This window comes from Lissotriton vulgaris, chromosome 2_1, assembly GCF_964263255.1.
Source record: "Lissotriton vulgaris chromosome 2_1, aLisVul1.2, whole genome shotgun sequence".
Taxonomy (NCBI): domain Eukaryota; kingdom Metazoa; phylum Chordata; class Amphibia; order Caudata; family Salamandridae; genus Lissotriton; species Lissotriton vulgaris.
The window spans coordinates 1,682,351,861-1,682,366,049 of NC_141687.1; the positions used below are offsets into that span (position 1 = coordinate 1,682,351,861).

The 14,189-nt window shown below is 45.0% G+C and overlaps 1 protein-coding gene across 1 annotated transcript in view; it reads right to left on the bottom strand.

Moving 5' to 3' along the window:
- LOC147733087 (uromodulin-like) overlaps window positions 1-14,189 on the bottom strand; it is a 341,372-nt gene that overhangs the window by 298,450 nt on the left and 28,733 nt on the right. The window contains exon 2 of the mRNA XM_086958926.1: window positions 7,161-7,242. The gene's annotated coding sequence lies outside the window, so the exon portion shown is untranslated. The remainder of the gene's footprint in view (window positions 1-7,160; window positions 7,243-14,189) is intronic.

Here is a 14,189-nt window from a genome sequence, read left to right on the forward strand (position 1 = left end):
AGCGATTCCTCCTCCTGTATGGACGGTGCGGTCCTTGCGTGTGATCTTATAGTTATCAGGGATAGCGATGGCGATGTCAGGGGCGGAGGAGGCGTTCATCCATGTTTCCGTTAGGAAGGCGACGTCAGGAGAGATGGTGTCTAGGAGGTTCCAGAGGTCAATGGCGTGCCTGTGGACCGAACGGGTGTTGAGAAGGATGCATTCTAGGTGGTTGGGGTCGGGAATCTGTGTTGTGGTCGTAGCGGAGATGTTGTCGGTGCCGCTAAATTCGCAGGAGAGGCAGGAGAACGGTCCATGGGTGCGTCCAGGAGCGGCTTGGACGCAGTTGGGGGCGCGACCGGGGTTAAGGGCTAGGAGGGTGGCGGCATCGTAGGTAACGCGGGAGGGCTGGGGAGCGCGAGGGGCAGGGGGTCTGGCGCTGGGCGCGGTCCAGGCGCGGACGGGCGTAGACGGGCTTACCTTTGGCGCACCTTCGGCGTGTACGTAGCGCGTGGACGCTGCGCGTGGGACCATCTGTCCATAAATGGAGAGTGGAGGGGGCGGAGCGTGGGAGGGTCAGCTGGGAGGCGGGGTCTGGGAGGAGACACGGGGAAAATACAAACAAACAATCTTAAATGGCCGCCCGGGGATAAAACGAAACTGGGGCACTGCCGGATTTACACTCACTCAAAACAGATATTACGTTCCCAAAATATAATTAAACAGTGAAATATAATTAAACAATGCGAGGGTAGACGATGGCAGGCGCTCAGCCTTAAAGCGTTAATTGATACAAGCAGTGCGCACGCAAAACGATACCAATTGTTGTTCAGTCAGCTATGCGCTGTGAAAGGGCGGCAGGCAGCAGGTATCAGGGCAGATAATGCAGGCAGCGAGGAGGAGGCTTTCGATTTTGCGAGAGGAACGCTGTGGGAGCGACCGTAATGGAGGGAATCCAGACGGTCACAGGGAAAGAGAGGACGGGCGAGTGTAGAGTAACAGTGTGTGGGAGGGTCAGCTGGGAGGCGGGGTCTGGGAGGAGACACGGGGAAAATACAAACAAACAATCTTAAATGGCCGCCCGGGGATAAAACAAAACTGGGGCACTGCCAGATTTACACTCACTCAAAACAGATATTACGTTCCCTAAATATAATTAAACAGTGAAATATAATTAAACAATGCGAGGGTAGACGATGGCAGGCGCTCAGCCTTAAAGCGTTAATTGATACAAGCAGTGCGCACGCAAAACGATACCAATTGTTGTTCAGTCAGCTATGCGCTGTGAAAGGGCGGCAGGCAGCAGGTATCAGGGCAGATAATGCAGGCAGCGAGGAGGAGGCTTTCGATTTTGCGAGAGGAACGCTGTGGGAGCGACCGTAATGGAGGGAATCCAAGACCCATGTTGTGCATTGCCATGCACAACGTGACATGCACTGCGCTGTGCCTGCCACCTTGTGCATGGAAATTATGGGGGTAACATGGGTACACCCCAGTGCAGTCACCCACACCCCCACCCCCTGGGCACCTGCAATGCGCCCCCACAGTGATTTCCCGCATGCCTTTCCATGGCGCAGTCTCCGCCATGGAAAGGCAAGCATCCTACTATGGATGGCACTGCCACATATCCTGTGCCTTTTCCGCCTGGCCGGCAATCTGACCGACAGGAAAGTGGCAGACAGTCTTTCCATCCACCGCAGTGCCCCTCGACATACTAATATGGTGGGGGGTGAAACTGGGTCAATTGGCGGATGGATCGCCACTGCTGGCACGGTGGAGCGATCCGCCAGTGATCCTAATAGACCCCTAATTATGAGCTGCTGTTTTGTTGATGTTCCACAGTACAGTAAGGTTACCTAGGATAATGCTGATTAAAGACCTGATTACAGGTTTGGCGGTCCCGTCACTGCCAGACCAACTGTGGCAGTCCGACCGCTGCGACTACGGCAGTCCAACAGCCGTATTTCGAGTGCGGTGATCTGACAGTGATTAGCCTGATACAAAACCGCCACCACCACCAGAATCCTGGATCCTGTGGTGGCAGCAGTGTGTAAAGCGGTAAGGAATGGAGGCGGTGCCAATCTCAGCTCTGCTGTGCATATTACAAGTTAGCTTTCTGACAGTCTTTGGATGGCAGGGATACCAACATGAAAAGGCATGCAGAAAGGAATGAGGGGGACTTAAACACTCCCCGAGGGCATTGTACCCCAGTCAAAACTGTGGCACATATTGTGCCCCCCCTATGCCTGCACTATCGTGTGAGCATTGTGTGCCATGCAGGGCATGGTGCATGGCAACTGTGTGCGCCTGACAGTATAGCGCTGCAGCGTGGCAACATTGGCTACAGGTTTACTCAGTGAACCAAAGCATGTCTTTTATGCAAGACAGCTGGTGGCAGATCATCGGCACCACAATCAACTCATAATATGGCAGTCGGAAGACTGCCAGTGCAGCCGTCTTCTAGAGACCACGGCCTCAGTGGTCGAGCGGTTGAACCACCAAACTCGTAATCAGCCCCTAAGTATTGAGTTAACATGGAAGTTATAAGTTCACTGAAGAGCCCTATGGTGTGGTACAGGATGGTGAAGCAAATAGTTTCTTTATGATTAGATTACAGACAAAAGTATATATGGGGTCAATGATGGAGAGTAGTGTGCTTTGCAACTCCTGTTTTTCTTCCTTGGATGATAGCTAGATGCCCTGTAGCTTGTGGGGTCTTTGGGTAATCCTCAGGTACTAAGAGTGTTAGCACAAAATATTAGGAGAAAATATTGTGATTCAAAAATATCTTGTCAGAAAATCAGGGACATCAAAAATTTAATTGACAGGAATATTTAAGGTAAAAATGTAATTTTAGTGTTGTTTTGAATACAGTTGTAAAAACTATCGAAGTAGAAAATATTTTTGTATGTAACATTTTTTGTAAAGAAATGTATATATAATTTATTCTAGTGTGTTTGTTTCTTTATGGTTACTTTTTTTAATTTGTGTATTTAGTAAGATGATTTATTAGTTATGAAATTGTTATTTGAATTTTTAGTTGTAATAATGTATATAAATAATGATTTTATACTCTTTTTTTAGTAGTGGCATATTGAGTTTTTAGAGGATAAGGGTGGGGATATTTTTATAAAATGTATAATTTAAAGTACATTTTATGGTAATTATTTTAATGATTAGCAAATTAATATATGTTTTTATTTACTTAGCGACATGAGTATTAGGAATAGATTTTATTTTTTAAATATTTAAAATATATATTAATAGTATTAAATGTAAAAAATAGGAATATTATAAACATTATTTAAAAATGTTGTGATCAACACTTTCCCCCAAAATGGTTAGTAAATGTCACCCTCTTAGTCTCCAACACCTTCTCCCAGTATGGTTAGATTGGAGTGGGAATAGTAAATATAGCTCCTTTAGTGTCCAACACCTTCCCCCAGTATGGTTAGGTTTGAGTGGGAGTAGTAAATGTCAACCTTTTAGTGTCATATACCCTCCATAAATTGGTATAGGTTGGTGTTGGAAAACTAAAGGACACCCTTTTAGTGCCCAGTGTCTTCTCCAAAATTCATTTAGATTGAAGTGGCAATAGTAAATGGCACCTCTTTAGTGCCCAACACCTTTCCCAAGTTGGTTTCGATTGTGGGAATAGTAAATGGTATTCTTTTAGTGTCCAACACCTTTCCCAAATTGATATAGGCTGGAGTGTGAATAGTAAGTGACACCCTTCTAGGGTCCAGCACTTTCTCTAAATGTGTTTAGAAAGGACTGGGTATAGAATATTTCACCCATTTAGTGTACAACACTGTCCCCTAAGTGGTTTAGATTGAGTGGAAATAGCATTTTTCACACCTTTAGTGTCCAACCTTCTTCAATTTGGTATAGATTAGATTGGGAGTAATAAATGTTACCTTTTAAGAGGCATATTTAGCAAACTTTCGTGGAGGGCAGTGCAGCAAGCATGAACTGGCAGGAATGCGCCGCATTTAACATTATACTGCGCATTCCTGCAATTTGCCTGTGCTGGCCCACTATGTGCTGCTTATCCCCAGCACAGGAACCTTTGCAACATGGTGCCAGGGTGCCTGCATTGGAGTCAGGATTGTTTTTGTGCAGGAAGGGACAATATCCACACAAAAACAACCCTCAGAGGCATTTGCCTCTTTCTAATGGCCTTATTATGACTATGGCTGAGTTGTGGTGGTGGTTCATCGACCGCCGCACTGCAAGACTGCCCACAGTATTACAACTGCAGTTGTCGGGTCGCCACAAGACCCTGGCACTGCCGGGACAAAGGATTTCGCTGGGACGGTGGTCCTTCCCTGGGAAGAATTTGCTGGTGGTGCCGGAGCTTGCACCACTAAGCATATTTTGAGTTTCCTCACTGCCACCCTTTTCATGGCCGCTCGACTGTAATGAAAAGCGTGGCGGAGAGGCAACAAAGTGCTCGAGGGCCTGTGGGAGCAATCAGGAGGGCACATAATATGCCCCCCTGTATTTATGCACCCCAGTTCCTACATGGTGTGGCATGCACCACATGTTGGATTCCGCACAATGCAGGAACTTGCAGATGGTGCTGTCACTGTAATGGTCTGCATGTAAGGCTCTCGAATGAGCCTAACACACCACTGCCATTGCAGCACCGCCATGCACATGCCTTCCATGGGTTACAATCGTAATCTGGCAGGCGGTGTTTGAACAACTTTGGCAGTCCTCCCACAGTGAGGTGGCATTGTGGAGTCTCTGGATGGCAGGGATCCCACCATGAAAAGGCATGCAGAAAGGAATGAGGGGGACTTAAATACTCCCCCCGGGCATTGTACCCCAGTCAAAACTGTGTCACATATTGTGCCCCCCCTAAGCCTGCACTATCGTGTGAGCATTGTGTGCCATGCAGGGCATGGTGCATGGCAACTGTGTGCGCCTGACAGTATAGCGCTGCAGCGTGGCAACATTGGCTACAGGTTTACTCAGTGAACCAAAGCATGTCTTCTACGCAAGACCGCTGGTGGCAGATCATCGGCACCACAATCAACTCATAATATGGCAATCAGAAGACTGCCAGTGCAGCAGTCTTCTAGAGACCAGGGCCTCAGTGGTCAAGCGGTTGAACTACCAAACTCGTAATCAGCCCCTAAGTATTGAGTCAACATGGAAGTTATAAGTTCACTGAAGAGCTCTATGGTGTGGTACATGATGGTGAAGCAAATAGTTTCATTATGATTAGATTACAGAAAGAAGTCTACATGGGGTCAATGATGGAGAGTAGTGTGCTTTGCAACTCCTGTTTTTCTTCTTTGGATGATAGCTAGACGCCCTTTAGCTTGTGGGGTATTTGTGTAATCTCCAGGTACTAAGAGTGTTTGCACAAAATATTGGGAGAAAATATTGTGATTCAAAAATATCATGTCAGAATATCGGGGTCATCAAAAATGTCATTGATAGGAATATTTAAGGTAAAAATTTCATTTTAGTGTTGTTTTGAATATCGTTGTAAAAACTATCGAAGTAGAAAATATTTTTGTATTTAATATTGTTTGTAAAGAAATGTATATATAATTTATTCTAGTGTGTTTGTTTCTATATGGTTATTATTTTTTTTATTTGTGTATTTAGTAAATGATTTATTAGTTATGAAATTGTTGAGATTTGAATTTTTAGTTGTAATAATGTATATACATATACATATATATATAGGGCCTGTGGGAGCAATCAGGAGGGCACATGTTAAGCTCCCCTGTATTTATGCACCCCAGTTCCTGCATGGTGTGGCATGCACCACATGTTGGATTCCGTACAATGCAGGAACTTGCAGATGGTGCTGTCACTGTAGTGGTCTGCATTTAAGGCTCTCGAATGAGCCTAACACACCACTGCCATTGCAGCGCCGCCATGCACATGCCTTCCATGGGTTACAATCGTAATTCGGCAGGCGGTGTTTGAACAACTTTGGCAGTCCTCCCACGGTGAGGTGGTGTTGTGGCCAACGGGAGGACCGCCAAAGATGTAATAAGGCCCTAAAGTCCTTCTTTGTTGCCTCCGCCATGAAGTGAGGCAAATCAAAATATGTTCAGCAGTGCTGGCTGTGGCACTGCCAGGGCATTTTTCCCAGGGAAAGACCGCCAGCCCAGCGGAATCCTTGCTCCTGGCAGTGCTGGCAGTCTCATGGCAGTCTGACCACCGCTGTTGTAATACTGTGGGCATCAGAATACATGGGTGGATATGTAGGAACACCACTGTTCCACCCATGTAAGGCCCTTACTCCGCAGTGTAACGCAAGGCAGTTACTTGGTCTGTCTTGCGTAACACTAGATTTTTCAAAACTTGCAGGGCCATGCATTGTGGCCTTGCGTGGATTGATAACAATTTAATTGTAGGTTTTGCGCCACCCTGCATCGTCTTGACTGGTGCAGGGTTATGCAAAATGTGTAATAAAATACCCCTTAGTGTCAAACACCTTCACCAAATAGGTAGAGGTTAGATTGGGAATAGTAAAGGACACCCTTTGTGTGCCCAACACTTTCTTAAAATTAGTTTATGTTGCAGTGTAATTTTTTTATTTTATAATTTTAGTGTAAAATCCTTTGTTTTAGTCATAGAAATAGTTTGTATGATGTCATTATGTGTCACTGTTAGAGGTTCAGGTATTTCTATTTCTTGGTATCTTCTTGGGGCAGGGGGAGTATCACTGGTGGCTTTTTTCGCTTGTGCCATTAAAAATGTTGAAGTGAATATAGGCAGAAGATGGCCTGTGATGTATTCGGAGGCTTTATGCAGTATATCTTTAAGAAATGTTGTTGTATGTTCCAGGGAGCTAGTGCTTTACTGTCTTATCCTGCAATCTCTACATTACTTCTATCTCTATTACATTTAGGAGGTGGTTGTTCTCTCTTACATGAATTACAACATCATCTTGTGTAGATGTCCTTAAATAGCATGCATTAGAACAATATGTTGTACACTTACAATGTACATTTTCAATGGCCTTTATTGGCTATAGGTGTAGTTCATTTGATTTAGTAACAGCTTTAGTTTATGAGATGCTATGCATTTTACTGCCTTTGCCATTGTATCTGAAAGTAGTGTAATAATATAAATATGTACAATATTTTAACATTTGTACAATTGTTATTTGCATGTAAAATTGTGTAACTACTTCTATTTTGTGTACTTACCTATATGTTCTGCTTAGATGTTCCACACTGTTTTGCAGCTTTTCAGTTGAGGGGTTCTAATGTGGAGCAGGTGCTTTCTTTTCTGTTGGATAAAAAAACAAATTCAGCTTCATTTTAAATGATAATTTGTTGGTGGTTTGTAGAGGCGGATGTCATTAGGTTTATTTATACTCACTATTTGGGTGAGCCTATAGTTTTTATCAATGTATGTATATTTGTACACATACATTAAAAAACATATATATATATATACTTTCTTATATCTTTTTGCTTGTTTGTGATAGTTGTTTTAGAATTGGTATTGTATGTATTGATATTATGTCAGTGATCCGGATTAGGCTATCACATGATAAACTACCGTATTTTCCGGCGTATAAGACGACTCGGCGTATAAGACGACCCCCTACTTTTCATGATAAAATGTAGGTTTCATGCTATACTCGCCGTATAAGACTACCCCCACTTCCAACGCAGTCCTGCATAGCAATTTTGGTCATTCACGGCGCCATTTGTTCTATTTGCCTATTACTTTTTATTTGCTATCGATACTTGCACAGTGCTTCCACAGTGCCACCATCACCTACGTAACATTAGTTCTTGTGTTTGAGTGCCCTCCATTTATTTCAATATTATACCGTACCTCTACTTGCACACATGCCACTTATTCCTCCTGTAATGCACCATTTTCTATTGAGAAGCAGTCTGACACCTTCGGGTGAAGTCCGCACTATGTAAAAACGCATGAACACATACCGTAAAGTTTGGTACCCGGCGTATAAGACGACCCCCAACTTTCCAGAACATTTTAAGCGGTTAAAAAGTTGTCTTATACGCCGGAAAATACGGTATGTGGAAGAATTAATATTTTGTGATGAAAAAGAGTTCGGTGGAATGGGATAGATTTAACTTGAAATAATATGCATTTTAGCCAAGTACCAAATCCTGGTGGAGTCCTGTGGTGACTCGTAGCCATGGTTTTAATGAAAAAGTATTTGTACCTGTAGTTTGAATGAGAGGGGTTGAGTTACCTGTGAGCTCCGAGATGCACATCTTGATGAGAGCAGAGAGACTGCAGAATAGGGTAGGGTTAGAGGTATGTTAGACAATGTAAAGAGAGTTCTCCTGTTCATAGCTGCTAGGACCAGGCTGTTATATAGAGAAGAATCAGTGGTGTACGTAGTGGCCGACAAGTGAACAATTATCAAGATGGGGTCCCCTAAAGGAAAGTTATAGTCAATTTACTAGCTTTCTAAAGGAAAAGTATAGGAATATATATACATATATATATATATATATATATATCCTCGCTCAACCCGCACCTTCAAACAGCGCAGAACTCTGGGACCAAATCGACACTGCGTCACCTGACATCGCATTCCTTACTGAAACTTGGATGAACGCATCTTCTGCTCCCGACATCGCCATAGCCATACCGGACACTTACAAGATTATTCGAAAAGATCGCACCAATCAAACTGGAGGAGGCATCGCTGTCGTCCACAGAAACACCATCAAAATCACAACCAGCTCCGACAACAATCTTGCAACCGCCGAACATCTCCACTTCCAGATCCACACCGACCCCAGGACCACCCTTAGAGGCACCCTCATTTACAGGCCTCCAGGCACCCGCACTCAATTCAGCGACAACATCACAGACTTCGTCAGCCCGCACGCCCTCGCCTCCGAGAACTGCATACTTCTAGGAGACCTCAACTACCACCTCGAAAACACACTCGACAGCAACACCACCACCCTTCTGGACAACATGGCCAATCTTGGACTCAGACAACTTGTTGACACCCCCACTCACACAGCCGGACACACGCTTGACCCTATCTTCACCTCCAGCAAGCACATCTCTTTCGATCGCACTACAGTTCTCCACTGGACAGATCACAGCTGTGTTCACTTCAGCTATATATCCACCCTTACCCACAACCGCCCACAACCCATTCCCCGGAGAAACTGGAGCAAAATCACCACTGACCAACTCCTCACATCACTCAACCATAACCCTCCCACCCCATCAATGGACCCAGACCAAGCGGCCACCAACCTCAGGCAATGGATTACCCACAGTGCAGACGAATTAGCACCCCTGAAAAAGCACCAGCTGAAATCAGCCAGCAAAAAGGCCCCTTGGTTCAATGAGGAACTTAAAAAATCCAAGAAGCTATGCTGCACCATGGAGAAGAATTGGAGAAAAAACCCAACCTCAGACAACATGGCCTCCCTCAAGACAGCCACTCGCAATCACCACCAACTGATTCGATCCGCCAAGAAATCAGCATTCGAGGACCGTCTCGACAACAATTCTCATAACAGCAAGGAACTCTTCAATATCGTCAAAGAATTCACTAACCCCACCGCAGCATCCAACGACATCACTCCCTCCCAAGATCTCTGCGACGCACTATCCTCCTTCTTCTACAACAAAATTGCCGACATCCACAACAGCTTCAAGAATACTCCCAGTGATCAACTCGCCCCACCCCCTTCAGAGTGCACTCCTACAACTAACAACCTCAGTGCCTGGAACCCAATAACCACTGAAGACACCATTCGCCTCATGAACTCAATCCACTCTGGCTCGCCTTCTGACCCCTGCCCCCACCACATCTTCAACAAAGCTGACTCCATCATCGCACCCCAACTCCGCGATGTCATCAACTGCTCTTTCAACTCTGCCACCTTCCCAGAAATCTGGAAACACGCCGAACTCAGCGCCCTTCTGAAAAAACCCACAGCAGACCCTTCAGAACTGAAAAACTACCGTCCCATATCCCTCCTCCCTTTCCCGGCCAAAGTCATCGAGAAAGCCGTCAACAGCCAGCTCGCCGCCTTTCTTGAATCCAACAATTCCCTTGATCCATCTCAATCTGGATTTAGAGGCAAACACAGCACCGAAACCGCCCTCATTGCAGCAACCGATGCAATCCGAGCACTCCTGGACAACGGAGAAACAGTGGCCCTCATCCTACTAGACCTTTCCGCCGCTTTCGACACAGTCTGCCACAGCACCCTTATACAAAAGCCTCAGCAACATCGGCATACAAGGAAAAGCCTTGAACTGGATCATCTCGTTCCTAGCTGGAAGAACTCAGAGAGTCCGACTTCCCCCATTCTACTCAAAGACCACCGAAGTCATCTGCGGCATACCTCAAGGATCCTCACTCAGTCCCACCCTCTTCAACGTCTACCTGAGTCCTCTCGCCTCTATCGCGCGTCAACACAACCTCAACATCATCTCTTACGCCGACGACACCCAGCTAATCCTTTCTCTCACCAAAGACCCCAACACTGCCAAAACCAATCTACACAAAGGCATGAAAGAAGTAGCCAAATGGATGAAACAGAGCCGCCTAAATCTCAACTCAGACAAAACGGAGGTGCTCATCTTAGGATCCTCCCCCTCAGCTTGGGACGACTCTTGGTGGCCTTCCGCTCTAGGCACAGCACCCACACCCACAGACCATGCACGTAACCTTGGCTTCATTCTAGACTCCTCCCTCTCAATGTCCAGACAAGTCAACGCCGTCTCGTCCTCCTGCTTCAACGTCCTTCGCACTCTCAAAAAGATCTTCCGCTGGATCCCCCTCGAAACAAGAAAGACTGTCACCCATGCACTGATCACGAGTCGTCTGGATTATGGCAACACACTTTACACCGGAATTACAACAAAATTACAGAAAAAACTCCAGCGCATCCAAAACGCATCAGCGAGACTCATTTTAGACATCCCGCGCCAAGATCACATCACCGGACACCTAAAAGACCTCCACTGGCTTCACATCAACAAAAGAATTACTTTCCGCCTTCTCACCCACGCACACAAGGCCCTTCATAACCTAGGACCCGAATGCCTCAACACTCGACTGTCCTTCAACAAACCCACCCGCCAACTAAGATCAGCCAATCAAGCCCTCGCCGCAGTCCCGCGCATCCGAAAATCCACCATGGGTGGCAGATCCTTCTCCTTCCTGGCTGCCAAGACCTGGAACTCACTCCCCGCCCACCTCCGCCTTACTCAGAACCACATCTCCTTCAGAAAAGAACTGAAAACCTGGCTATTCGACAAATAATGAACCCCTCCCTCTAGCGCCTTGGGACCCTCTGGGTGAGTAGTGCGCTATATAAATGCTCGAACTTGAACTTGAACTTATTTTCATCATTTTGGGCACAGAACATGAACAACGACGCGTTTCGCCTATGGCTTAGTCTAGTATTTCATCAATTAAACGCATTGAAGCATACCCTTTTTAAAGTTTGGCAAACTAGCGGTCACATGATTACAACCATCATAAAAGTCATAAAAGGACTAAAAAGTTCATTCAGTGGCGGCCATCTTAGCGCTGTACAAAACAACTTTATCGATTTACCTCGATGGTAATAGTAACATGATTTTCAGGTAAATCACTCGTTTTAATCAATATTCACCCACCAGACTAACAAAGCAACTTTAAACTTTGAGCCGGTTATTAAATGAAAACGACTTAATGTTTTCATACTCATTCATGCTGTGTATCAGCTAAAGTTATCTTGCACACTAATGATTCAGCCGTGTATCGGCAAGTCCTACTGAATGTACCAAAAAATCTAATTAATAAAAATGTGACCCACAATCATAGACAATTTTACAGATAATATTCAATACGTTAAATACAAAATCATTCTAGACCCCGTTTTTTCTAGTCTCCTAAATGAACTGTCATTTCCTCACTCATATTTAGTCCATTCTGAGTCTTAGTTCCTCTGTCCTCTTCCATCAAATATCAGACACTCCCCGCCCATATTATCACACTCTTGCAGATTCCCCAAAAGATGCCTTTTCCATAAATTATGTTTTGTTTTCTTTCTCTTCCTCCGTATTTCCACTGTGTTTGTTTTCCATCTCTTGCTCTCAGTAAATGTCTGTTGAGGAAAATAAGTGCTGGTCCCAAAAAAGGAGTGCTGGTCGACCCCACTGGCAACCACCAGCACAACTTAAGCACTGCCTTTGGAAGTCTACAATTGGGGTTCAGACCTGGTTTCACAATAGAGACTGGTATGCTATAAATAGTGGATGAAGTGATACACATTCTAGACAAAGACAATTTGTGTTTCCGCATTCTTCTTGTCTAACCATTGCATTGACCATGACCTTACATCAACTACCAATTACACCAATCACAACCATTACACCAACCACAACCATTACACCAACCATGAACATCACATCCACTGACCATTGCTTCAGTCAGCGCATTGTATCAACGTGACCTGAACGTCAAAGATAACCAACGCTTTGGTTGGCCATTGTATAAACCTGACCATTTCATAGACCATGTTCCTCCCATCAACAGACCATGACATCAACCTTAATATCACATCAACATGGCTCTTGGGCCAGAATTGAAGTCTGGGTTTAGAATTACCCGTCATCGCTATCAAAGCAATGGTAAGTCAATTCAGTGGCAAGTAATCATTGTAATGATTGGTCACCAGAGTTGGGTTGCAGCTGTAACATGCATCTTTTGTACTGTCACTCACTTTCTACTGTCTGCTTCTCTCTCTCTTCATCTTCTCACTGTTTAGTGGCTGGGAAAATGTGACGGTATTATCTGGTCATGGTAAACATGTTACCAATCAGTATACAAATCAGTATACACTCCAAATGTAGGCCATGTTAACACTTTGTATGATAGGCAGCCAAAGCTCTTAGCCAGCGGAGGTCCCATCTCAGCCAACCAGGTGGTGCATTGTCTGCGAAACATACGTTTTCCTGTCATTTTATCTGAGCATTTTTTGCTGGCACAGCAGGATCACTTTTTGGCAAAGTTGTCACTGTAGCCTGATGGCATTTTGTTTTTGAGTGCCGCCCCCAAATCGGGAATGTCTTGCTGAAAATTAAAAAAAAAAGCAATGCCCCTAACACGCTTTTAGGTTATGAGTGATATTGCCGCTATATTCTTACTCAGGACGGTGTTAAGCAGTTAGAAGCAGAGTCAGATTTCCTGAAACTCTTTAGCCACTTGTCTTCTGGCGGACAGGTTGCCAGTAAGGGGTCGCCGATGGTGTATTTAGTTGAGGCTCTGCTGTCATACACCAAAGGGGTTAATCAGGTGCAGGAGCCTCGAGTTAGGATATCAGGAAACCCACCAAGTTTGGGGGAGTTCCCCATTTCTGCCCTACGATGGCCTTAGTGTTTTGCACTAATACGTTGCATGGATGAAGGTGGTTTTAACGGAGCACGTGTAATGCTAAAATGCGTAGAAATATGAATAAACGACTGCCTGTTCCTCATTTTTCTCACCCGCTCTATCGTATCTCTCTCACTTTCTCCTGAGTACAGTTTTCTCTCTTTTCACATCTGGGATACGATTTTCAATATTATGCTCCACCTCTCTCCTCTATTTTCTCCACCATATAAGAAATGTCCCTCTGCTTTCACATCTTCTAACTGCCGGCTTGACCTCGCTTCTCTTTTCTTCGTAGCACCTCTCTATTCCTTCCGATATCACGTCTTTTTGTTTCTCCTGTAAATATATTTCGCATCTCGTCTTGTTTACCCTTTTTTCTCTCTCTCTGTTCCTTTCCCACTCACCCTTTCTCGAATCATCTCTATTTACATTATATACTCTCTGCCCATTTTTTTTTATCCCGCCCTCCCTCTTCTCCCTGCCACTAACTCCTGTGCTCTACCTCAATCAGTTTATTCTTCACATTACGATTGCAACATTCCCTGTGCTTGGGTTTTCCTATGTGGAGCACAGGCCGTTTCTGGGTCTTTCCTCCTGCCCTGAGTCTCCTCAGAGATCCAGGGTTGAACTGGCCAATGAAAGGTCACTCTGGCAGTGCCTGGTGGGCTGGTCTGACCGATCAGTGCATGGGATGTTTTTTTAGCAGTTTGTAGGCCTATTTTATAGACAAGTGGGCCGATTTTTATTGTTGATTTTCCTGATATTGCCAATATCAGTACCTGCAACAAATGCATGTAGTCTCCCATACCTTGCACAATACCCATCGAGAGCATCTTTACAGGTTCAA